This window comes from Bufo gargarizans, chromosome 1 (assembly GCF_014858855.1).
Source record: "Bufo gargarizans isolate SCDJY-AF-19 chromosome 1, ASM1485885v1, whole genome shotgun sequence".
Taxonomy (NCBI): Eukaryota; Metazoa; Chordata; class Amphibia; order Anura; family Bufonidae; genus Bufo; species Bufo gargarizans.
The window spans coordinates 364,258,638-364,286,377 of NC_058080.1; the positions used below are offsets into that span (position 1 = coordinate 364,258,638).

The window sequence follows — 27,740 nt, forward strand, 5'->3', positions numbered from 1 at the left end:
TAGCACAAAATTGATGTTGACCAAAAAAAACAACAGTAGGTGTGGAGTAGCCAGCTCTAGAGTATCCGAAGCTAGACATTCCCGATTCTCGTTACTGCTCATTTTGTCTCTGATGGAGTGCAGCACATACAGAGAGGTGACCCAGTTGCTGTGGCAACCAGCTGAGGATGAGGGGGGTGCGCGGTTACTCTGCACATCCCTCCACACTCGGTGGATGAGTCACACAGTGTCTTATAAGCACTGTGCCACCAAGGGGGGAGAAAACCATAGATAGCGGGAGGGTGAAGGCTTCACAAAAAGGTGGGGTGTGGAGAGAAGCTAGGGACAGGAGAGCGGAGAGAGATGTGGTGAAAGAGATGGCATATGGCGCATATAAGAAACTCCTGAAGAGGAAAAAGAATATACAATAGAAGAGAGAGAGAACACAGAGTAATTAGCGTATAAGAGGGATTGCTCATCCCTATGGCAGCCCAAGCTGTTGTGATATACCAAGAACGACAGTGCCTGCTCTACTTCCCCTGTGTGCATAATACTGCAAGCACAGCAGGCAGAAATCCTGGCAAGGAGTCAGGGGAAACTAGAGGGAGAATTTAGAGCCGCGGGCGCAAGTAACACCTAGCGGTGGAAGCAATTACACATGCTGCAATTACAGGACTGTAATAAAAGAAAATGTATATATTGTATTATACCTAAGCAACTGTGCGTATCTGTTGTCAAATGGTAAAAACTGAGGAGAGGTCACCAAGGCACGGTGCGGATGAGCATCTCCCCCACAGTTAGAGGTAGGACATGACAATATTTCTTTCTATTGGTTCTGCTACTACTACTACTGTGGGCTGATGTCCACCTTCACTGCTGAAGAACAAAGGCCCATTTTAGTAACAGGTTGGACATCAGGGGCACAAGCAGAAATCATAGGGCCCCATAGCAAATTTCCTAATGAGCCCACCCTTCCCCCCAAATGAATGCCTGTTAATGTGGTGTCGTTGGGCCATGAGGACAATTTTTGAAGTCGGCTTTCTTTTTTTTAGTCTGCATTGTAATAATTTGCACCAAAGCTATCAAAGAACAGGTTGTTTGATACATTTGGCACATCTTAAAATAGGATACTAATCTACAGATGTTACTTCACATTTTCTACACCACATCCCTACTGGAGTTAAAATGTGCCTTTTTTTGAAACATGAAGAGTCTAGGCTAGAGAGGGTTAATAGTTTTCAGTCAGCTCCTGTTCATCCTAGTGTGCCATCTTTTGACGGAACATAACAATAAACATGTACAATACCCACTGTGTAGTCCTCTTCTTCTTATTGGTCTGACCCCTCCCACTGGTGACATCAAAGGGTCTTTAAAAATGTATTTATTTATTTTTCGAGATTTTAATACTGATGATCTGTCCTCAAGATAGGTCAACAGTATCTGATCAGTGGGGGTCTAACAACCAAAACTGTTGCCAATCAGCTGTTTGAGAAAGCAGTGGCGCTCGTAGTAGTGCTGGGGCCTTCTCTCTGCTTTTCCTAGACCAGCGACAACACGTTCATTGGTCACATGGCCTAGATACAGGTCTGCCCCATAGAAGTGAATGAAGCGATAACAAGGATAAAAGAATTGCAGGGGTGGCGCTCAGTGGGAGCTGTATGCCAGAAGCAGCAGTATCGCGGCAGGGACCACACAAACCTGCCGCGCTGGAAAAGTAGTCAAGTGTATTGGAGATACTGCGCTGAAGGACGAGTTTATTTTAAAGGGTCAGTGTTGTTGTATGGGTATTTGCAACTGGGTGCAGGCTGGCATGCGAAAGCGTGTCACTATACAGGTATTTTAGCTGGTTAGAAAACCGCTTACCTGTAGTGAAGACTTGAATTGGCGTGCTTTTGTCTGCGTCCCTGTAGTTTAGGTAAGGAGGCTTTTTTTTTTTTCCTCCTCCTTCCCCCTTATGTTCTTTGTACTTCTTTGTTGCTTTGTCGCTTCTGTTATTGGTTTGTATTTTCTTTCTTTATCTTTTTCTTTCTGTTTTTCTTTGTCTATCGATGCCTCAGATCAGGATATGATGAGATAATCCAGCTGTAGGATGGCCCGGCGTGCTGTCTCGTGTCCCGGCCGGTGGCACGCTGCAGCCGCAGGTGGAGGTGTGTGTAGGGGAGTGGTTGGCGCTCACTTGGAGTTAGTTAGTGACGTCACTGAAGCGGTCAAGCGTTGACTGCTAGGTGCCAGGTATCCTTCTCCAACGCGTTTCGAACAGGCGCTGTTCTTCCTCAGGGAGACTCCCTGAGGAAGAACAGCGCCTGTTCGAAACGCGTTGGACAAGGATACCTGGCACCTAGCAGTCAACGCTTGACCGCTTCAGTGACATCACTAACTAACTCCAAGTGAGCGCCAACCACTCCCCTACACACACCTCCACCTGCGGCTGCAGCGTGCCACCGGCCGGGACACGAGACAGCACGCCGGGCCATCCTACAGCTGGATTATCTCATCATATCCTGATCTGAGGCATCGATAGACAAAGAAAAACAGAAAGAAAAAGATAAAGAAAGAAAATACAAACCAATAACAGAAGCGACAAAGCAACAAAGAAGTACAAAGAACATAAGGGGGAAGGAGGAGGAAAAAAAGCCTCCTTACCTAAACTACAGGGACGCAGACAAAAGCACGCCAATTCAAGTCTTCACTACAGGTAAGCGGTTTTCTAACCAGCTAAAATACCTGTATAGTGACACGCTTTCACATGCCAGCCTGCACCCAGTTGCAAATACCCATACAACAACACTGACCCTTTAAAATAAACTCGTCCTTCAGCGCAGTATCTCCAATACACTTGAAGCGATAACAAGCACAGCACGGTGCTGTGCTTGGTGAGCTGAGAGAAGGTAGTGGTGCTCACAGGAGCTGATCGGCAGGGGTCTCGGGTGTCAGACCCCCACGATCAGTCATCATTATTAAAATCTCTGAAAACTCTTAACTACACGAAGTCAGAGGTTTCATTTGTTTCTCTGCTGCCTGGGTACTTTTAACATGGGGAGGGCGATGTTTTTCACCGTCCTTTTCATGAGCTTAACAATCGTTCATCCTCCCCTCTGGATCGATGTCGGGCGGGGGAGAGAGAGAGAGAGAGAAAACAGTGCAACTGCACACCTCTTTTACTGATCCAGCAAAGTGCTGTATAAGAACTCTTCTGGATCATTAAGGGGGTTGTCCCACAAAAAATATTCGCCAGTTTTCAAACCAGCACCTGGATCTGAATACTTTTGTAACTGCATGAAATTAAAAGTGTATTATAGCTACTGGGTTATTCAATGAAATCTATCTGTATAGCGCCACCTGCTGTTTGCTCTTTTTCTAATTTCTCTGTCCAGCTCACGGAGATTAAATATGCTTAAAGGGCTTCTGTCACCCCCCAAAAGTAATTTTTCATTTTTGGGCTACTTAAAATCCTTATACTGCAATTTTTCACTATATAGTGCTCTTACCCTTTTTCGTTCAGTAGTTTCTTTAAAAATGGCACTTTTATAATATGTAAATTACCTGGCTACCAGCAAGTAGGGCTAGTAGCCGGGGGGGGGGGGGGGGGGTGACAGAAGCCCTTTAATTCTATCATTCAACTGTCACAAGCTGCAGTAGAAAGGACACACCTCTGAGAACAGACATGCCCCATAAGTTTGAGTGCCGGGAGTTTTCTACCTCATAACTTTGGGATATTCCCCATCACTGAGCACCAAAAGTGTATCCATAAGTGGAGTGCCAGCCATTTGATCGCTATGCCCCATAAGCTGACAGCTTGAAATAAATGTAGAACAATTGGAGAAATGAATGGGAAAATCTCTAGATCCATGTGAGGTACAGGGCTTCTAGATTCATGTACTAGATTATGTATGATTTTCATATTTTACATTATTCATGGGATTACCCCTGTCTGGGGGTTCTGGCGATGCTGGAGCACCTTGACTGTGAACTATAAGATGGTGCCACTTTTAAAGGGAATCTGTCACCCGATTTTGGAACATTATCTACAGCAGGGATCCATAAACTGCGGCCCTCCAGCTGTTGCAAAACTACAACTCCCAGCATGCCTGAAAAGCCTAAAGGTATCAGCCTACAGCAGGGCATTGTGGGATTTGTAGATTTACAACAGCTGGAGGGTCGCAGTTTGAGGATGCCTGCTCTACAGTAATACAGGAGTAGTACTGCAGATCATTTTTTTCCTACTGACCATCGTTACCTCGCTGTCAGCTCTGAGAGCTGCATTAAAATACATTGTCAGGACTGCTGTGCATGTGCAGACAAGTTCTTTCTATTATGTTAGAATAGCACAGCAGTCCAGACTCTGTACTTCCGTGCAGCTTTGAGTGCTGACAGTGGGGGAACCAAGGGCATTAGGAAAATAAAACAAATAGTGATCTGGACCCCTTATCTGAAGTACTAAACATGTATTACTGTAGACTTGGATGAAAAAGGCCACCGAGCCAAAAAGCACACCAAATGTGAAGAAAAATACCTTAAAAGGGGTTGTCTTATCACAAGAACATATGCCCTATCCATAGCGGGCACGGGACCAAACCTCTTCCAGTCCAGCATGAAACAGAAGTGGCCGGGGTTGTAGACAGCAATTTGATCTACCACCAATTATGGTCACAAAACACACAGAATATTCAGGGCTATTTTGTTTACCCTTTTCCAACATGTGCCGAACAGCCCAGTAGTTCTTGCAACATGCCGTACGTGTAAGGTGCAGTTATCGGGAAGGCACATGAGTTGTGCTTGGTAGATCACGGCCGGGGCCTGGCTGTGACTGACCGCCATGCTTCTGCTGGAACATCCAGGATCGGAGATAACTCCGATGAAAGCCGTTCCATCCCCTTTGATGTGGTGGTTAATGCTGACTACCGCCTCTAATGGGTTTACAGAGGGAGAGAGCTCCATCTCTCACCTCATCGCTTTCTTACGATGCAACTGCAGTGTGCGGATGGTTGCTATGGCCTCCGGGTCTGCCAGCTACGGAAGCATTTAAAGCTCTGGCACATGCATGGTCTGACAGGGTTAGTGTCAGTTAAGGGCTTGTTTGCACGACCGTGCTGTGCTTTGCGGACCCGCAAAACACAGATGCCAATTTGCGGAACGGAACAGGAGGCCCATTATAGAGATGCCCATTTTTGTCCACAAAACGGACAAGAATAGGACAAGTCTCATAATTTTTGCGAGATCACGGAATGGAGCAACGAACGCGGACAGCCCATGGAGTGCTGTCCGCATCTTTTGCGGACCCATTCAAATGAATGGTTCCATATACGGAATGCAAACACTGCCCGTATACGGAAAGCAAAAAACGTTTGTGTGAACGAGCCCTAAAACTGACAGGTTCAATGCATTACAATAAAGTATGTATTGTAATGCATTCTACCACCGAACATGCCATCAAAAGTTGAAGTCCCCTAGTGGGACCAAAATAAAAAGTTAAAAATAAATAAAAATGATTTCAGGGATTTAGGTCAAAAGCTCAGGGCAAGGAGAAATACTACCTGTACCACGGGCTACACAAGAAAGGCAGCGGGAGATTAACAAGTGGCTCAAGAACTAGTGTAGGAAGGAGGGGTTTGGGTTCCTGGAGAACTGGGCAGACTTCTCTATCGGCTACAGGCTCTATCGTAGGGACGGGCTGCACCTCAATGGGGAAGGGGCAGCTGTGCTGGGGAGAAAGATGGCTAGAAGGTTGGATGAGTGTTTAAACTAGGGACTGGGGGGGGGAAGAGAGTGCAGATAGAGACCGTGGGCAAGGTAGTGGGACTGGGGGAGGAGTAGAAGGAGGGACTAGAACAGTTCAGAAGGAAAGGTGTAGGGTAAAAAATATACATAAACCTCTCAAATGTACAGTACAGACCAAAAGTTTGGACACATCTTCTCATTCAAGGAGACTATGAAAATTGTAGATTCACACTGAAGGCATCAAAACTATGAATTAACACATGTGGAATTATATACATAACAAAAAAGTGTGAAACAACTGAAAATATGTCATATTCTAGGTTCTTCAAAGTAGCCACCTTTTGCTTTGCTCACTCTTGGCATTCTCTTGATGAGCTTCAAGAGGTAGTCACCTGAAATGGTTTTCACTTCACAGGTGTGCCCTGTCAGGTTTAATAAGTGGGATTTCTTGCCTTATAAATGGGGTTGGGACCATCAGTTGCGTTGTGGAGAAGTCAGGTGGATACACAGCTGATAGTCCTACTGAATAGACTGTTAGAATTTGTATTATGGCAAGAAAAAGTACCTAAGTAAAGAAAAACAAGTGGCCATCATTACTTTAAGAAATGAAGGTCAGTCAGTCCAAAAAATTGGGAAAACTTTGAAAGTGTCCCCAAGTGCAGTCAGAAAAACCATCAAGCGCTACAAAGAAACTGGCTGACATGTGGACCGCCCCAGGAAAGGAAGACCAAGAGTCACCTCTGCTGCGGAGGATAAGTTCATCCGAGTCACCAGCCTCAGAAATCGCAGGTTAACAGCAGCTCAGATTAGAGACCAGGTCAATGCCACACAGAGTTCTAGCAGCAGACACATCTCTAGAATAACTGTTAAGAGGTGACTGTGAATCAGGCCTTCATGGTAGAATATCTGCTAGGAAACCACTGCTAAGGATAGGCAACAAGCAGAAGAGACTTGTTTGGGCTAAAGAACACAAGGAATGGACATTAGACCAGTGGAAATCTGTGCTTTGGTCTGATGAGTCCAAATTTGAGATCTTTGGTTCCAACCACCGTGTCTTTGTGCGACGCAGAAAAGGTGAACGGATGGACTCTACATGCCTGGTTCCCACCGTGAAGCATGGAGGAGGAGGAGGTGTGATGGTGTCGGGGTGCTTTGCTGGTGACACTGTTGGGGATTGATTCAAAATTGAAGGCATACTGAACCAGCATGGCTACCACAGCATCTTGCAGCGGCATGCTATTCCATCCGGTTTGCGTTTAGTTGGACCATCATTTATTTTTCAACAGGACAATGACCCCAAACACACCTCCAGGCTGTGTAAGGGCTATTTGACCATGAAGGAGAGTGATGGGGTGCTGCGCCAGATGACCTGGCCTCCACAGTCACCGGACCTGAACCCAATTGAGATGGTTTGGGGTGAGCTGGACCGCAGAGTGAAGGCAAAAGGGCCAACAAGTGCTAAGCATCTCTGGGAACTCCTTCAAGACTGTTGGAAGACCATTTCAGGTAACTACCTCTTGAAGCTCATCAAGAGAATGCCAAGAGTGTGCAAAGCAGTAATCAAAGCAAAAGGTGGCTACTTTGAAGAACCTAGAATATGACATTTTCAGTTGTTTCACACTTTTTTGTTATGTATATAATTCCACATGTGTTAATTCATAGTTTTGATGCCTTCAGTGTGAATCTACAATTTTCATAGTCATGAAAATAAAGAAAACTCTTTGAATGAGAAGGTGTGTCCAAACTTTTGGTCTGTACTGTATGTATACCAATGCCAGAAGCCTGACTAATAATACTGGGGAACTGGAATTAGTGATGTGTGAGGAGGACTATGACATAGTGGGAATAACAGAAACATGGCTGGATGATAGCTATGACTGGGCAGTTAAAATACAGGGTTACAGTCTGTTTAGAAAGGATCGTCAAAACCTTAGAGGTAGAGGGGTCTGCCTTTATGTAAAGTCCTGTCTAAAGCCCACACTCTGGGAAGATACAAGTGAGGGACATGAACATGTGGAGTCACTGTGGGTTGAAATACATGGAGCTAAAAACAATAATAAATTACTAATAGGAGTTTACTATAAACCACCTAATATACCAGAGTCCACAAAAAATCTACTACTAAACGAGATAAACAAGGCGGCAAATCATAATGAGGTGGTTATTATGGGGGACTTCAACTATCCAGATATAGACTGGGAAACTGAAACTGGTATATCTCATAAAGGAAACCGGTTCTTGGCAATAACCAAAGACAATTACCTCGCCCAACTGGTTCAGGACCCGACTAGAGTGACGGCCATACTGGACTTAGTATTAATCAATAGGCCTGACAGAACAACAGACGTGCAGGTTGGGGGACACCTGGGAACTAGTGACCACAAAGTAATAACCTTCCAATTATCATTCAAAAGAGCGTTTCTACAGGGAGGAACAAAAATACCAAACTTCAAAAAAGCTAAATTTAGCCAACTAAGAGAGGCCATAGGCCTAACTAAATGGGATAAAGTCCACAAATAAAAATACAGCCACAAAATGGGATATCTTTAAAAGCATCCTAAAAGCTCATTGTGAGAGGTACATACAGTATGGGAATAAAAGGTTAAGGAACAAAAAGAAACCAATGTGGATAAACAGAACTGTAAAGAAAGCAATAAATGACAAAAAGAAAGCATATAAAACACTAAAACAGGAAGGTAGCATGGAAGCACTGAAAAACTACAGGGAGTGCAGAATTATTAGGCAAGTTGTATTTTTGAGGATTAATTTTATTATTGAACAACAACCATGTTCTCAATGAACCCACAAAACTCATTAATATCAAAGCTGAATATTTTTGGAAGTAGTTTTTAGTTTGTTTTTAGTTTTAGCTATTTTAGGGGGATATCTGTGTGTGCAGGTGACTATTACTGTACATAATTATTAGGCAGCTTAACAAAAAACAAATATATACCCATTTCAATTATTTATTTTTACCAGTGAAACCAATATAACATCTCAACATTCACAAATATACATTTCTGACATTCAAAAACAAAACAAAAACAAATCAGTGACCAATATAGCCACCTTTCTTTGCAAGGACACTCAAAAGCCTGCCATCCATGGATTCTGTCAGTGTTTTGATCTGTTCACCATCAACATTGCGTGCAGCAGCAACCACAGCCTCCCAGACACTGTTCAGAGAGGTGTACTGTTTTCCCTCCTTGTAAATCTCACATTTGATGATGGACCACAGGTTCTCAATGGGGTTCAGATCAGGTGAACAAGGAGGCCATGTCATTAGATTTTCTTCTTTTATACCCTTTCTTGCCAGCCACGTTGTGGAGTACTTGGACGCGTGTGATGGAGCATTGTCCTGCATGAAAATCATGTTTTTCTTACCTTGCAGACTTCTTCCTGTACCACTGCTTGAAGAAGGTGTCTTCCAGAAACTGGCAGTAGGACTGGGAGTTGAGCTTGACTCCATCCTCAACCCAAAAAGGCCCCACAAGCTCATCTTTGATGATACCAGCCCAAACCAGTACTCCACCTCCACCTTGCTGGCGTCTGAGTCGGACTGGAGCTCTCTGCCCTTTACCAATCCAGCCATCTGGCCCATCAAGACTCACTCTCATTTCATCAGTCCATAAAACCTTAGAAAATCAGTCTTGAGATATTTCTTGGCCCAGTCTTGACGTTTCAGCTTGTGTGTCTTGTTCAGTGGTGGTCGTCTTTCAGCCTTTCTTACCTTGGCCATGTCTCTGAGTATTGCACACCTTGTGCTTTTGGGCACTCCAGTGATGTTGCAGTTCTGAAATATGGCCAAACTGGTGGCAAGTGGCATCTTGGCAGCTGCACGCTTGACTTTTCTCAGTTCATGGGCAGTTATTTTGCGCCTTGGTTTTTCCACACGCTTCTTGCGACCCTGTTGACTATTTTGAATGAAACGCTTGATTGTTCGATTATCACGCTTCAGAAGCTTTGCAATTTTAAGAGTGCTGCATCCCTCTGCAAGATATCTCACTATTTTTGACATTTCTGAGCCTGTCAAGTCCTTCTTTTGACCCATTTTGCCAAAGGAAAGGAAGTTGCCTAATAATTATGCACACCTGATATAGGGTGTTGATGTCATTAGACCACACCCCTTCTCATTACAGAGATGCACATCACCTAATATGCTTAATTGGTAGTAGGCTTTCGAGCCTATACAGCTTGGAGTAATACAACATGCATAAAGAGGATGATGTGGTCAAAATACTCATTTGCCTAATAATTCTGCACGTAGTGTATAAGGAAAAAAATAGAACATGTAAAAAACAAATAAAAGCGGCCAAACTAGAGACTGAGAGATTAATTGCCAAAGAGAGTAACACTAACCTTAAAATGTTCTTCAATTATATAAATGTTAAAAAGTATAAATCTGAAGGTGTCGGCCCGTTAAAGAGTAATGAGGGGGGAGTCGCAGAGAGCGACGAAGAGAAAGCAAAGCTGTTAAATATTTTTTTCTCAAATGTATTCACTGAGGAAAATAAACTGTCAGATGACATGCCGAATGTTGAAATAAATTCCCCATTAAAAGTGTCCTGTCTGACCCAGGAAGAAGTACATCAGCGACTTAACCACTTCAACCCCGCTAGCTGAAACCCCCTTAATGACCAGGCCACTTTTTACACTTCTGCACTACACTACTTTCACCGTTTATCGCTCGGTCATGCAACTTACCACCCAAATGAATTTTACCTCCTTTTCTTCTCACTAATAGAGCTTTCATTTGGTGGTATTTTATTGCTGCTGACATTTTACTTTTTTGTTATTAATCAAAATGTAACGATTTTTTTGCAAAAAAATGACATTTTTCACTTTCAGCTGTAAAATTTTGCAAAAAAAAAAAACTACATCCATATATACATTTTTCGCTAAATGAATTGTTCTACATGTCTGATAAAAAAAAAAAAAAAAATGTTTGGGTAAAAGTTATAGCGTTTACAAACAATGGTACAAAAATGTGAATTTCCGCTTTTTGAAGCAGCTCTGACTTTCTGAGCACCTGTCATGTTTCCTGAGGTTCTACAATGCCCAGACAGTAGAAAACCCCCACAAATGACCCCATTTCGGAAAATAGACACCCTAAGGTATTCACTGATGGGCATAGTGAGTTCATAGAACTTTTTATTTTTTGTCACAAGTTAGCGGAAAATGATGATTTTAAAAAAAAAAAATTCTTACAAAGTCTCATATTCCACTAACTTGCGACAAAAAATAAAAAATTCTAGGAACTTGCCATGCCCCTCACGGAATACCTTGGGGTGTCTTCTTTCCAAAATGGGGTCACTTGTGGGGTAGTTATACTGCCCTGGCAATTTAGGGGCCCAAATGTGTGAGAAGTAGTTTGCAATCAAAATCTGTTAAAAATGACCGGTAAAATCCGAAAGGTGCACTTTGGAATGTGGGTCCCTTTGCCCACCTAGGCTGCAAAAAAGTGTCACACATCTGGTATCACCGTACTCAGGAGAAGTTGGGGAATGTGTTTTGGGGTGTCATTTTACATATACCCATGCTGGGTGAGAGAAATATCTTGGCAAAAGACAACTTTTCCCATTTTTTTTATACAAAGTTGGCATTTGACCAAGATATTTATCTCACCCAGCATGGGTATATGTAAAATGACACCCCAAAACACATTGCCCAACTTCTCCTGAGTACGGCGATACCAGATGTGTGACACTTTTTTGCAGCCTAGATGCGCAAAGCGGCCCAAATTCCTTTTAGGAGGGCATTTTTAGACATTTGGATCCCAGACTTCTTCTCACGCTTTCGGGCCCCTAAAAATGCAGGGCAGTATAAATACCCCACATGTGACCCCATTTTGGAAAGAAGACACCCCAAGGTATTCAATGAGGGGCATGGCGAGTTCATAGAATTTTTATTTTTTGGCACAAGTTAGCGGAAATTTATATTTTTTTGGTATTTTCTCACAAAGTCTCCCTTTCCGCTAACTTGGGACAAAAATGTAAATCTTTCATGGACTCAATATGCCCCTCACGGAATACCTTGGGGTGTCTTCTTTCCGAAATGGGGTCACATGTGGGGTATTTATACTGCCCTGGCATTTTAGGGGCCCTAAAGCGTGAGAAGAAGTCTGGAATATAAATGTCTAAAACATTTTACGCATTTGGATTCCGTGAGGGGTATGGTGAGTTCATGTGAGATTTTATTTTTTGACACAAGTTAGTGGAATATGAGACTTTGTAAGAAAAAACAAAAACAAAAAGAAATAAAATTTCCGCTAACTTGGGCCCAAAAATTTTCTGAATGGAGCCTTACAGGGGGGTGATCAATGACAGGGGGGTGATCAGGGAGTCTATATGGGGTGATCACCCCCCTGTCATTGATCACCCCCCTGTCAGGCTGCATTCAGACGTCCGTATGCGTTTTGCGGATCCGATCCATGTATCCGTAAAAATCATACGGACGTCTGAATGGAGCTTTACAGGGGGGTGATCAATGACAGGGGGTGATCAGGGAATCTATATGGGTGATCACCCGCCTGTCATTGATCACCCCCCTGTAAGGCTCCATTCAGACGTCCGTATGTGTTTTGCGGATCCGATCTATGTATCCGTGGATCCGTAAAAATCATACGGACGTCTGAACGGAGCCTGACAGGGGGGTGATCAGGGAGTCTATATGGGGTGATCATGGGTGATCAGAGGTTCATAAGGGGTTAATAAGTGACAGGGGGGGGGTGTAGTGTAGTGTAGTGTTTTGTGGTACTTTACTGAGCTACCTGTGTCCTCTGGTGGTCGATCCAAACAAAAAGGGACCACCAGAGGACCAGGTAGCAGGTATATTAGACGCTGTTATCAAAACAGCGTCTAATATACCTGACGCTGGCAGGCTGGAGATCCACTCGCTTACCTTCCATTCCTGTGTGCGCGCGTTCACAGGAAATCTCGGCCCTCGCGAGATGACACGTATATGCGTCACTCTGCGCAGGGCTGCCGCCTCCGGACCGCACATCTGCGTTAGGCGGTCCGGAGGCGGTTAAAAAGATTAAAATAGACAAATCGCCAGGACCGGATGGCATACACCCCCGTATCCTAAGGGAATTAAGTAATGTCATAGCCAGACCCTTATTTCTGATATTTGCAGACTCTATACTGACAGGGAATGTCCCACAGGATTGGCGCATGGCAAATGTGGTGCCAATATTCAAAAAGGGTCCAAAAACAGAGCCTGGAAACTATAGGCCGGTAAGTTTAACATCTGTTGTGGGTAAACTGTTTGAAGGTTTTCTGAGAGATGCTATGTTAGAGCATCTTAACGGAAATAAGCAAATAACGCCATATCAGCATGGCTTCATGAGGGATCGGTCATGTCAAACATATTTAATCAGTTTCTATGAGGAGGTAAGTTCTAGACTTGACAGCGGCGAATCAATGGATGTCGTATATCTGGACTTCTCCAAAGTATTTGACACTGTACCACATAAAAAGGTTAGTATATAAAATGAGAATGCTCGGACTGGGAGAAAATGTCTGTATGTGGGTAAGTAACTGGCTCAATGATAGAAAACAGAGGGTGGTTATTAAAGGTACACACTCAGATTGGGTCACTGTCACTAGTGGGGTACCTCAGGGGTCAGTATTGGGCCCTATTCTCTTCAATATATTTATTAATGATCTTGTAGAAGGCTTGCATAGTAAAATATAAATTTTCGCTGATGACACTAAACTGTGTAAAGTAATTAACACTGAAGAGGACAGTATACTACTACAGAGGGATCTGGATAGATTGGAGGCTTGGGCAGATAAGTGCCAGATGAGGTTTAACACTGACAAATGTAAGGTTATGCACATGGGAAGGAATAATGCAAGTCACCCGTACATACTAAAAATGGCAAAACACTCGGTAACACTGACATGGAAAAGAATGGCAGCTGCTGCCAAGGCCAATGAGATAATGGGTTGCATCAAAAGGGGCATAGATGCCCGTGATAAGAACATAGTCCTACCACTTTACAAATCACTAGTCAGACCACACATGGAGTACAGGGAGTGCAGAATTATTAGGCAAATGAGTATTTTGACCACATCATCCTCTTTATGCATGTTGTCTTACTCCAAGCTGTATAGGCTCGAAAGCCTACTACCAATTAAGCATATTAGGTGATGTGCATCTCTGTAATGAGAAGGGGTGTGGTCTAATGACATCAACACCCTATATCAGGTGTGCATAATTATTAGGCAACTTCCTTTCCTTTGGCAAAATGGGTCAAAAGAAGGACTTGACAGGCTCAGAAAAGTCAAAAATAGTGAGATATCTTGCAGAGGGATGCAGCACTCTTAAAATTGCAAAGCTTCTGAAGCGTGATCATCGAACAATCAAGCGTTTCATTCAAAATAGTCAACAGGGTCGCAAGAAGCGTGTGGAAAAACCAAGGCGCAAAATAACTGCCCATGAACTGAGAAAAGTCAAGCGTGCAGCTGCCAAGATGCCACTTGCCACCAGTTTGGCCATATTTCAGAGCTGCAACATCACTGGAGTGCCCAAAAGCACAAGGTGTGCAATACTCAGAGACATGGCCAAGGTAAGAAAGGCTGAAAGACGACCACCACTGAACAAGACACACAAGCTGAAACGTCAAGACTGGGCCAAGAAATATCTCAAGACTGATTTTTCTAAGGTTTTATGGACTGATGAAATGAGAGTGAGTCTTGATGGGCCAGATGGATGGGCCCGTGGCTGGATTGGTAAAGGGCAGAGAGCTCCAGTCCGACTCAGACGCCAGCAAGGTGGAGGTGGAGTACTGGTTTGGGCTGGTATCATCAAAGATGAGCTCGTGGGGCCTTTTCGGGTTGAGGATGGAGTCAAGCTCAACTCCCAGTCCTACTGCCAGTTTCTGGAAGACACCTTCTTCAAGCAGTGGTACAGGAAGAAGTCTGCATCCTTCAAGAAAAACATGATTTTCATGCAGGACAATGCTCCATCACACGCGTCCAAGTACTCCACAGCGTGGCTGGCAAGAAAGGGTATAAAAGAAGAAAATCTAATGACATGGCCTCCTTGTTCACCTGATCTGAACCCCATTGAGAACCTGTGGTCCATCATCAAATGTGAGATTTACAAGGAGGGAAAACAGTACACCTCTCTGAACAGTGTCTGGGAGGCTGTGGTTGCTGCTGCACGCAATGTTGATGGTGAACAGATCAAAACACTGACAGAATCCATGGATGGCAGGCTTTTGAGTGTCCTTGCAAAGAAAGGTGGCTATATTGGTCACCGATTTGTTTTTGTTTTGTTTTTGAATGTCAGAAATGTATATTTGTGAATGTTGAAATGTTATATTGGTTTCACTGGTAAAAATAAATAATTGAAATGGGTATATATTAGTTTTTTGTTAAGTTGCCTAATAATTATGCACAGTAATAGTCACCTGCACACACAGATATCCCCCTAAAATAGCTAAAACTAAAAACAAACTAAAAACTACTTCCAAAAATATTCAGCTTTGATATTGAGTTTTTTGGGTTCATTGAGAACATGGTTGTTGTTCAATAATAAAATTAATCCTCAAAAATACAACTTGCCTAATAATTCTGCACTCCCTGTACTGTGTACAGTTCTGGGCTCCTGTGAACAAGGCAGACATAGCAGAGCTGGAGAGGGTCCAGAGGAGGGCAATTAGAGTAATAACTGGAATGGCGCAACTACAGTACCCCAAAAGATGATCAAAATTAGGGTTATTCACTTTAGAAAAAAAGACAACTGAGGGAGATCTAATTACCATGTATAAATATATCAGGGGTCAGTACAGAGATCTATCCCATCATCTATTTATCCCCAGGACTGTGACGAGGGGACATCCTCTGCGTCTGGAGGAAAGAAGGTTTGTACACAAACATAGAAGAGGATTCTTTACGGTAAGAGCAGTGAGACTATGGAACTCTCTGCCGGAGGAGGTGGTGATGGTGAGTACAATAAAGGAATTCAAGAGGGGCCTGGATGTATTTCTGGAGCTTAATAATATTACAAGCTATAGCTACTACAGAGGGGTCGTTGATCCGGGGATTTATTCTGATTGCCTGATTGGAGTCGGGAAGGAATTTTTTATTCCCCTAAAGTGGGGAAAATTGGCTTCTACCTCACAATTTTTTATTTTTTTTTGCCTACCTCTGGATCAACTTTCAGGATGACAGGCCGAACTGGATGGACAGATGTCTTTTTTCGGCCTTATGTACTATGTTACCATGTCATTTATAAAACTAGTGTTAAGTAGAACTAGCTTAGTTGCCCATAGCAACCAATCAGTTCCACCTTTCATTCTTAACAGCTTCTTTGGAAAATGAAATATGGAATCTGATTTGGTGCTATGAGCAACTAAGCCAGTTCTACTTTACACTAGTTTGATAAAAATGACCCCACAAGCGGTTTATAAAAAATAAAAAAACACACCAAGCAAAAAGCATTTTGCCATTGTAAAATTATTTTTAAAAATACATATTTGGCATACCACATCTGTAGCGACATGCTCTACAAAAATATATGATCTGTCACGTAAATGTCAACATTTTTTTTAAAACATGCCAGAACAGCCCCTTTTTTTTAGTCACTTTGCAAAAAATATATGAAGTGATCAAAATGTTGTATGTACCTGAAAATCGTACTAGTGAAAACGTCAAGTCCTCCCGCGAAAAAGAAAGCCCTCATACAAAACCATTAACAGAAATATAAAAACAGAAAATGGCAGAACAAAAATATTTTTTTTTAAATGAATTTATTGTGTAAAAGTAAAAAAAAATAAAAAATTAACTGCTGCCTTTATTTAACGCTGCTTACCAAATAAATAAATAAATAAATAAATAAAAAGGGAGCAAAGTGCAAGGTGCTACCTTGTCATTATAGTATATATAGTTCTTCTCTCTCCCCTGCAATCCTGACACCAACACCTCCAGTGGGTGGCATGGCAATTCCTTACCTGAGAGGGCATCTTATGGATCATTCTGTTATGAAAAAGGGGTCTAAATTAGCTTCTTCTCATCAACACTCTAGATAATCAAAGACACCTAAGATGGGCACTGCCTACCCAATCAGTATTGCAAAGCTCCAAGGCGGACCTCCATGTGGATTTCAAAATGTCGGAAGTGGGCGGTTCACAATCTGTGCCCTTAAATGATAAAAACTGGAGATTCCATTCGCCAAACAAATAACACTAGACATCCAAGACACTTTGGCCAAGACTGCAATGTCCACCCTACAGTGCATGCAGCGTGACGTGCAAGAACATTGAACACCGAGAACAATGTGGAATATGCCTGCACCAAAATACATGACATCCTAAAAGATAATCGAAAGGTATGGAACAAGATCAATGACTTAAAAAAAAAAAGATCCTTCCCAAACAATCTCCGGATCCTGAACATACCAGAGAGTCTATAAAGCCATCTAAACTGTGCCAAATGTGAGAACTCATCCTTCCAATAGCACTGGCGATCACAGCAACATGCACGGCGGAGAGAGACCACCAGACAGGGCCTCCGGATCTTAACAAATATGATGTCATAAAAGGGTAGGGAACAGTACAGCACTGTACTCCATCTGCACCACTGTCCCTACCGACTTGCACGATCTGCCCTAAGTGACGGCATACAACTGGATGACAATCCCTTAGGTGCAGGAGTGTAAACCTAAATGGGAAAAGAGTAGTCAGACAGAAAGAGGTGAAAACCAGACTGGCAAAACAAGGACCATATCAGAATCCAAAATCTGATACAAATACAAAGCAAAGTGAAACCAGAAGAAAACAGAGACAAAGCCAGCGGGCAAAGGTGAGATCACAAACCAGCGGAGTCAAGTACCAGGAGGTCACGTCAGAGGCAAAATCAGTAATCAGAGGCAATTTCAAAGAAACAGGTAAAGGTCAGTGATCCATAGAAAGTAACAAACAAACACCTAGCTAGTAAAGCAACAATACCAATCACAGGTAACTGAGGCCAGCTGATGCCTGTTTAACCACCTCAGCCCCCCTAGCTTAAACACCCTTAATGACCAGACCACTTTTTACAATTCTACACTACACTAATTTCACAGTTTATTGCTCGCTCATGCAACAATTTTTCACTTTCAGTTGTCATTTTTTTTTTAAAAACGATATCTATATATACATTTTTCTCTAAATTTATTGTTTTACATGTCTTTGATTTAAAAAAAGAAATGTTTGGGTAAAAAAATATGGTTTGGGTAAAAGTTATAGCGTTTACAAACTATGGTACAAAAATGTGAATTTCCGCTTTTTGAAGCAGCTCTGACTTTCTGAGCACCTGTCATGTTTCCTGAGGTTCTACAATGCCCAGACAGTAGAAAAACCCCACAAATAACCCCATTTCGGAAAGTAGACACCCTAAGGTATTCACTGATGGGCATAGTGAGTTCATAGAACATTTTATTTTTTGTCACAAGTTAGCGGAAAATGCTGATTTTTTTTGTTTTTTTCCTTACAAAGTCTCATATTCCACTAACTTGTGACAAAAAATAAAAACTTCCATGAACTCACTATGCCCATCACGAAATACCTTGGGGTGTCTTCTTTCCAAAATGGGGTCACTTGTGGGGTAGCTATACTGCCCTGGCATTTTAGGGGCCCTAATGTGTGAGAAGTAGTTTGAAATAAAAATGTGTAAATAAATGCCCTGTGAAATCCTAAAGGTGCTCTTTGGAATGTGGGCCCCTTTGCCCACCTAGGCTGCAAAAAAAGTGTCACACATGCGGTATCGCCAAATATCTCGGTCAAATGCCAACTTTGTATTAAATTTTTTTTTTTGAAAAGTTGTCTTTTGCCAAGATATTTCTCTCACCCAGCATGGGTATATGTAAAATGACACCCCAAAACACATTGCCCAACTTCTCCCGAGTACGGCGATACCACATGTGTGACACTTTTTTGCAGCCTAGATTCGCAAAGGGGCCCAAATTCCTTCTAGGAGGGCATTTTTAGACATTTGGATCCCAGACTTCTTCTCACGCTTTAGGGCCCCTAAAATGCCAGGGCAGTATAAATACCCCACATGTGACCCCATTTTGGAAAGAAGACACCCCAAGGTATTAAATGAGGGGCATGGCGAGTTCATAGAATTTTTTTTGGGGGGGGGCACAAGTTAGCGGAAATTGATATTTTTTTGTTTTTTCTCACAAAGTCTCCCTTTCCGCTAACTTGGGACAAAAATGTCAATCTTTCATGGACTCAATATGCCCCTCAGTGAATACTTTGGGGTGTCTTCTTTCCAAAATGGGGTCATTTGTGGGGTGTTTGTACTGCCCTGGCATTTGAGGGTCTCCGCAATCATTACATGTATGGCCAGCATTAGGAGTTTCTGCTATTCTCCTTATATCGAGCATACAGGTAATGAGATTTTTTTTTTTCCGTTCAGCCTCTGGGCTGAAAGAAAAAAAATGAATGGCACAGATTTTTTCATTCGCATCGATCAATGTGGATGAATAAATCATTGCCGGGATTTTTTTATTTTTTTTATATACAAAGTGTTTGCCAAAGCATATGAACACCGCCACCTCCTCAGCTCATATGCCTCGGCAAACGTATCTTTTACTGTAGAGGAGAAATCTCGTCTTGCAGCGCCGCATACACCGACTTTTGTATAATCTGCCAGCAGCGCAATGTTTCTGTCAGAATGCACATCGGTGCTGCAGCTAGTCGATCGGTTGGTCCACCTGGAAGGTAAAAAAAACAAACAAAAAAAAAACAGGCCGCAACGCATTAAATGTATTAACTTTATAAGAACATTTGAACGGAACATATAAACTTTATTTAACTTTTTGAACAGAACGTTAACTTTTTTGCTTACTGGTGATTTTTTTTTGTTTTTTATGTTTTTACCTTTATAGGACAAGCCTCTCCTTCCCCATGGGACAATGTGCAAAGCGCCCAGAGATGTGGCGAAGTACATTATGCACTTTGTCCCAGGGAAAGGAGAGGTTTGCAGCAGCTCTGTGTGAATGGGCCCTAATAGCCCTGTGTGCCTGTCCTGTGAGATGCAATCCCTATGATAAGTGTACCTGTGTGTGGTACTTCCGGAAACACTCCCCTAAGCATAGGGCAGGGTGGTCAGGGCAGTCAGGACAGAAATAGCGGGTGTCACGCCTTATTCCACTCCTGCTACAGACACAACATCTTTTTCGGGGTGACGGTTGGGTTGAGGTACCAGCAACGACATTGAGGAAATGTCGCTCGTGTAGACGGCTCACTACACTGGTGGATGGGACCACGGAACCTCCTGGATACAGGACTTTCTTGATGATCTCTTCCTGAAATTTGAGGAAGGATTCTGTTCTCCCAGCCTTACTGTAGAGAACAAAACTATTATATACAGACACCTTCTTATACCAGCGTCTGGCGCGTCGGGAAACTAAATAAGGAGCCAACATCTGGTCATTGAAGTCCACCCCTCCCATGAGCGAATTATAGTCGTGGACACAGAGGGGCTTTTCAATGACATTGGTTGCTCGTTAAATTTGTATGGTCGTGTCTGCGTGAATGGAGGAGAGCATGTAAACGTCACGCTTGTCTCTCCATTTCACCGCAAGCAGTTCTTCATTACACAAGGCAGCCCTCTCCCCCCTTGCAAGACGGGTGGTAATGAGCCGTTGGGGCAAGCCCGGGCGACTAGGTCACGCAGTGCCACAGCAGCTAATCTGTTCTAGGAACAAATGCCTGAAGAAAGGCACACTTGTGTAGAAATTGTCCACATAAAGAAGGTACCCCTTGCCAAATAAGGGTGACACCAAGTCCCAGACTGTCTTCCCACTGCTCCCCAGGTAATCAGGGCAACCGACCGGCTCCAGGGTCTGATCTTTACCCTCATAGATCCGTAATTTGTGGGTATAGCCTGTGGCCCTTTCACAGAGCTTATACAATTTGACCCCATACCGGGCACGCTTGCTTGGGATGTATTGTTTGAAGCCAAGGCGCCCGGTAAAACGTATAAGGGACTCGTCTACGCAGATGTTTTGCTCAGGGGTATACAAATCTGCAAATTTCTGGTTGAAGTGGTCTATGAGGGGCCGAGTTTTGTGGAGCCGGTCAGAAGCTGGGTGGCCTCTGGGACGGGAGGTGGTGTTGTCGCTAAAGTGCAGGAAACGCAGGATGGCCTCAAATTGTGCCTTGGACATGGCAGCAGAGAACATGGGCATGTGATGAATTGGGTTCGTGGCCCAATATGACCGCAATTCATGCTTTTTGGTTAGACCCATGTTGAGGAGAAGGCCCAGAATTTTTTTTAATTCGGAAACTTGGACGGGTTTCCACCGGAAAGGCTGGGCATAATAGCTTCCCGGGTTTGGCGGCTATAAATTGAGTGGCATACCGATTTGTTTCTGCCACGACTATGTCCAAGAGCTCCGCAGTCAAGAACAGCTCAAAAAATCCCAGTGCCGAACCGATCTGAGCTGTCTCAACCCGAACTCCAGACTGGGCGGTGAAAGGGGGCACTAATGGTGCGGCGGAAGTTGGGGACTGCCAATCGGGGTTTGCCAGCACCTCAGGGACTCTAGGGGGTCTACGGGCCTGTCTGTGCGGTGGCTGCGACTGGGTAACTATTGCACGTGCCACCGTAACAGTTTCAACTGCCCTTCTGGTGCTCGCCACTTCACCATGTTGTACGGCAGTGCTGGTACTAGGTCCAGGGTGGGCTGCGCTGCTGGTGTATGCCTCACCACGTAATCCGACAGCGCCAGCCCCACTCTGCTGCCCTTGAAGCGGATCCTGGGCAACCTGTGATGTAGCAACACGGGGCCGGGTACGCCTGTTGGTATCAGGGACCTCAACCTCCTCGTCCGAACTTTGGGTCAGACTGCCACTGCTTTCTACAGGTTCATATTCTGACCCGCTGGATTCGTCAGATGAGGGTTCCCATTCCTCATCTAACTGGGTCAGAAGCCTGTAGGCCTCTTCAGAAGAATACACCTTGTTTGACATTTGGACCACTGAATTTAGGGGGTATTCCCTGAGACTACCCAAGAAAAAAAAGCAAGCCTGTCTTACAAATGGGAGGCTAGCGAAGTACCGGAGGCCGCTGCGATTGATAAAAAATATCAAAACTGATTTTTTTTTTATCGCCGCAGCGCTTGTAAAGTGATTGTGCAGTGATAAAAAAATATATACATTTTTTGTCACTGCGGTGGGTGAACGCACGTGTGGGCGACCGATCAGGCCTGATCGGGCAAACACTGCGTTTTGGGTGGAAGGCGAACTAAGGTGACACTAATACTATTATAGATCTGACTGTGATCAGTTTTCATCACTTACAGATACTAAAAAAGTACAAATGCTGATTAGCGATACGATCAGTGACTGCGGTGCGGTGGGCTGGGCGCTAAACGATCGCTAACTACCTAACTAAGGGGCCTAAACTATCCTAAAACCTAACAGTCAATACCAATGAAAAAAAAAAAAAAAAGTGACAGTTTACACTGATCACTTTTTTCCCTTTCACTAGGTGATTGGCAGGGGCGATCAAGGGGTTAATTGGGGTGATGGGGGGTGATCTGGGGGCTAAGTGTGCTGTTTGATGTCTGCTCCTCTGCTGGAACCAACCGACCAAAAGGACCAGCAGAGAAGCCATTATAGGGAGTTAAATGGCTTGTGATTCGTTTTTTTGAAAATCATCAGCCTGCCAGCAACGATCATTGGGTGGCAGGCTGATGATGTAATCCCCCTCTAACTTTTGCCGGCCCGCGATGCGCATGCGCGAACCGGCTTTGAGCGTCATCTCGCACCAACACATGACTCTGCCTCAGACAGCCACCTTAAATAGACCGCCCTCAGGAAGGATGTGATACCAGCCCTGAGCCTAATTGGTCAGATGTCACACCTCCGATAGGTCGAGCAGCTGCGGGACTTGCCGTGGGAGTACAGACAGGTACTATAAGTGTGTGACAGAAGGGCAAAGAGGTCCCCCACAAACCGACATATTATTGTCAAACACCTGAATTATAACAACAAAACAGCTACCATGATAGCTCTTAAATCTAAGAAATCTCAACTGGAATTATTCAATGCCTGCCTGATTTTGTTTGGAGAGAATTCAACAGGTTACATACGGTGCAAGGCATTCTTGGGAATATGCACTACTCTGTACAAAAAGAACATTAAATTTGCCTTACAATACCCGGCTATGCTAAGGATCTTCCATTTGGATGGTTCTTCATTAACCTACACCTCACCGGAAGAGGATTCCTGACTTCTAGACCTTGATGATGTGCTGAAATTGTCCTTCGGAACACTCTTTGGAATCGTTACCTCATACTTACTCACCTCAGAATATCACCCAGTGGTCTCTGGATGCACGGAAAGACTAACCTTCTTCTCCTAAGGATCAGCGTCCAGCTAAGGAACCGAGGAAAGGCCCTGTCCTATGAAACCAGATGCTATAATTGACCGGATGCAACCTTTTTGTTGTGCCTGCTATGGGTTAGTGCATATTAGCACTCACTTCCTAATAATATGGGTGCCCTGCAAACAAAAATTATCTTTCTTGACACCGCCGGCTAATTCTACTTTCACACTCGCATTTGGTGTGGATCCGTCATGGATCTGCACAGACTGATCCATTTAGATAATACAACCGTCTGCATCCGTTCAGAACAGATCTGTTTGTATTATCTTTAACATAGCCAAGACGGATCCGTCTTGAACACCATTGAAAGTCAATGGAGGATGGATCAGTTTTCTATTGTGCCAGAGAAAACAAATCCGTCCCCATCGACTTACATTGTGTGTCAGAACGGATCCGTTTGGCTCAGTTTCGTCAGACGGACACCAATACGCTGCAAGCAGGGCTTTGGTGTCCGCCTCCAAAGCGGAATGGAGACTGAACAGAGGCAAACTGATGCATTCTGACCACTGAGGAAGGGACCAGTGAGGGTCCCAAAATGCATTTGATGCAGGAAGACCCCCTTACTGTCTTTGCAGCAAAAGGACTGGAAATTACAAATAAATCGGAGCGCTCCGCAACTCTCTCCGACGGAAGATACGAAAGAACTATACCTGCTAATATCACCGCTGCACGGTCTACAAATAATCACGGCACTCAGCTGATGTCATCATCCCCCAGCGCATGCAAGCTAACAGAACATCATACCTGAGGTAAGATCGCTCTAAGCCGAGTGACATGTGGGACGCCACGGCCGGCATGAGTCTGAGATCCCTCAGCAGCTAACTGAGTCAGTGCGTATAAACTTATGTGGATAAAAGAAATGGGAGATTGCCAAAATATATGAATGATTGCAGCGAAAATATTAATAGTAATAATACTCTAGGCTGGAAGTAAACTGAAAGTAAGAAGGATTTTGGACATAAATTCATTTTATTGTGAATATCCCACATTTTACACTTTTACTGCTATATATATATATATATATATATATATATATATATATATATATATATATATATATATATATATATATATATATATATCTCTCAGAGGAATTATCTAAATGGTCGTTCTAGTTTTCTTTTTAGTTAACGGGGGGAGAGTCATTTTCCTATGTAGATCTTATATTATATTAGTCCTTGGCCTTGGGTTTTTTGAGAGAAGAGAACCAGCCTCTATTTGGCCAAAACGGGGCTATTAAAATTAGTGTAGTTCTGTCCTGATGTAACTTCCGGAATACCTTTGGAATCAATGGGAGTGGTGGGAAGGTGTAACAGAGGCTCCAATGCCATCTTGTGGTGAATGCATCCAAAGGCCCAAGGGTTGTCCCTGGGGTTTAGGGAGCAAAATACTTCCGCCTTCGAATTTGCCCTTGAGGCGAAGAGATCCACTTCTGAATTTCCCCATTTGTCCACCACCATCTGGAATGTGTCTTCGTTCAGGGACCATTCGGTCTGGTCTAGTCTGTGGCGACGGAGGAAGTCTGCTTCTTGGTTTAATACACCTTTGAGTTGAACTGCTGAGATGGAGCTCACCTTTTGCTCTGCCCAGGTGAAGATTTGGGATGATAGTGACTAAAGAGTCGCTGACCGTGTCCCACCCTGATGTGAAAGATAAGCGATGGATTTTGTGTTTGAGAGGATCTTCACATGGTGAGCCTGAAGAATCCTCTCCGTCACTTTTAGGGTCTCCCAGACTGCCCTCAGTTCCCTGTAATTTGATGATTGTGACTTAATTGATTGGGGCTAGGTTCCCTGAAACAGATTGTCTCCTACCTTCGTGCCCCGGCCTGAATGTAAGGGATCTTTCTGCCATGGTGTCCCCTTGGGCAGGTTTGAGGAGAACTTCCACCAATCTAGGGACTTCTTTACTGGCGTTAGGATAGTCACCTTGCAGTCTAGCGAGGATTGTCGTTTGTCCCAGACCCCCAGGATCCAATTTTGTAAGGGTCTGAAATGATTCTGACTCCAGGGTACTGCTGGGATGCATGAGGTTAGGAGACCCAACAGGCTCATTGCATCTCTTATGGAGCATGTTGTTTTCCTCTGGAATGTTCTGATTTTCTGTTGCAGAGCTGAAATCTTGTCTGGGGGAAGAAAGATAGCCTGGGCCTGGGAGTCTAGGATCATTCCTAAAAAGCGTATCCTTGTAGAAGGCGAAAGGACAGACTTGTTTTTGTTTACCATCCATCCCAGCCTGTCTAGTGTTGACAGAAGGGTGTCTAAGTCTAGTCTCATCTGACGTTGACTGTCGCTGATTAGAAGGAAATTGTCTAAATACAGGACTAGCGTGAGGCCTGCTTTCCTTAGGAATGCCACCATCTCCACTACTAACTTTGTAAAGATCCTCGGGACCGAGGAAATCCTGAACGGGAGAGCCCTGAACTGATAGTGGTGGATTCGGTCTCTGATGGCAAACCAGAGGAACTTTTGGGAATTGGTATGAATTGGGACGTGATAGTATGTGTCTCGTAGATCTATCGTACACATTAGGATATTTGCGTTTAACAAAAGGTATTGTCGACATCAGGGATTCCATCCTGAATTTCCGATACAAGATGAATGTTGTTTAAGGGTTTCAGATTTATTATCATGCGGAATAACCCCTCCTTTTTCTTTAACAGAAAAAGGTTTGACTAGAATCCCTTCCCTTGATGTAGTATGGGAACCTGAGTAATTACGTCCTTTTTTAGAAGGCCTTGAACTTCCTGCCATAGATTCGTCTGGAAGAGCGTTATTGAAAATCTGTTTGGGGGTTTTGAAGACCGCTCTATCCTGAGCCTATGATTTCTTTTGTCCAAGCATTCTGGGAGATCAGCTCCCAGGATGCCAGAAAGTTTGAGAGCCTTCCCCCCACTGTGGCGTCATTGTTTTTCGTTGGGTTTAGAGTGGGAGGTGGGAAAACCCCTTCCTTTACCCCCTTTGGGGTAGCTCCAGCGCCCGGTCTTCCCTTTCCCTCTGTAAGGTCTGTCTTGATTTAATGAGGAACGAAAGGCTTTTTCTAGGATTTTATCCAATACTCTCCCGAGAATGGTATGGAGCAGAGTTTCATTTGAGATGTTTATCCCCTGACCAGCATTTCATCCAGAGCGGCGTTGGAGAGGGCGCCATCCCTAGATGAAAAACGGACCGACAGTGGCAGTGGCTGATTTGAGGAGGGGTAGGGAATTTAGGATCTCCTCCCTAGGGGTTTTATTTTTAATATGATCCTCTAATTCACTAAGCCAGAGGAACATGGATCTGGCCACGGAGGTTGCCGCGATATTAGATTTCATGTTAAACATGGCAGCTTCCCATGACTTCCTTAAGAGGATGTCGGCTTTCCTGTCCATGGGATCCTTTAACTGGGAAGCATCCTCAAAGAGAAGTGATGATTTCTTATTCACCTTTGCTACTTGGACATCGATCTTAGGGATCTCATAAAATGTTTTGGACTCCACAGGATTGAATAGTAATCGATTCTTGAAGGCGGTGGAGACCCCTAAACGTTTCTCAGGGTCAGACCACTCCTCCAGAATCATGTCCCTAATATTCTCAATAGGGAACACTCGGGTTTTCTTAACCCGTAGGCCCCCAAACATTTCCTCCTGGATAGAATGACTTCTCTGTACATTTTTCACCCCCCATAGTTGATCTAACAGCTTTTAGGAAATCCGACATATCCTCCATGGAAAAGTAAAACCTACGGTTACTGTCAGACGAACCTGCCTCCGAGTCCCACTCCCCCTCCTCCTGCGACTTGACCGATGGAACGTCGTCTAACACAGCCTCAGAATCGGAGTATGAGGGGAATCTGGGTCTCTTCTTTTTGGGGTGGGCAGTGTCCACAGGATTGGAAAATAAATGAGACAAAAGATGACCGTATCTCTTCTTGAAGTTCGTATTTTAGAGAAGGAGCTTCATCACCGACAATATTGGAAATTCAGGCTTTACATAACTTCTTGGGAGTAATTATCGGGAAGCCGGGCATTATAGGAAATGCACTTAAGGGATCTCTTGATTTTCTTTTGTGCCTCCTTGGAGACCTAAAAGAAAGAAAGGGGGGTTCCATGAGGAATAAAGTTTGGGGGCCCCCATTATAGGCACCAAGGAAATACTGCCCATATAATCCCACAGCCAGAGGAGAGGGGGATCAAAGAGACTCCCTGACCATAAATTAGGAACTCTTTCCCCAGAGGGGAACTCGCGGTTGCTGGCAGTAGCAGGTCCGACTCTTTGGGAGAGCGCTCCGTTCCGGACATTTTGGGGCCGGGCACTGCTGTAGGACAACTTCGTCGTTCTGCTGGGTGCGCGGCTCCATCAAAACGCTGTGTTCGACTATTAGCCGGCTGGAATGCCGCATCCTGCCCAAGTCACTTTCGGTCGACAGAAGAGATGTCATAAGAAAAACGTGCAAACCCGGCTAAGCCTACCGGAGGACAAGGCGGGAGACGTCGCTCTGGGAGCAAGCTCCAGATAGGACCAGAGCGAGTCCTCCCAATCCTTCCCCTGCCCAGCGTTCGTACCAGGACCGCAGGAGGGCAGGGGAGAAATCCTGAAAGGTAACATCGTAGTTTAATCTCCCTGCATACAGGGAGACCTTTCTCTGCCCTGTCCTTTGTAGGGGACAGGAAAC

At 44.0% G+C, this 27,740-nt stretch overlaps 1 protein-coding gene across 1 annotated transcript in view; it reads right to left on the reverse strand.

The window, feature by feature from the left end:
• The window catches only part of STK11 (serine/threonine kinase 11), an 82,188-nt gene that overhangs the window by 12,197 nt on the left and 42,251 nt on the right, over nucleotides 1-27,740 (reverse strand). The window lies entirely within an intron of this gene.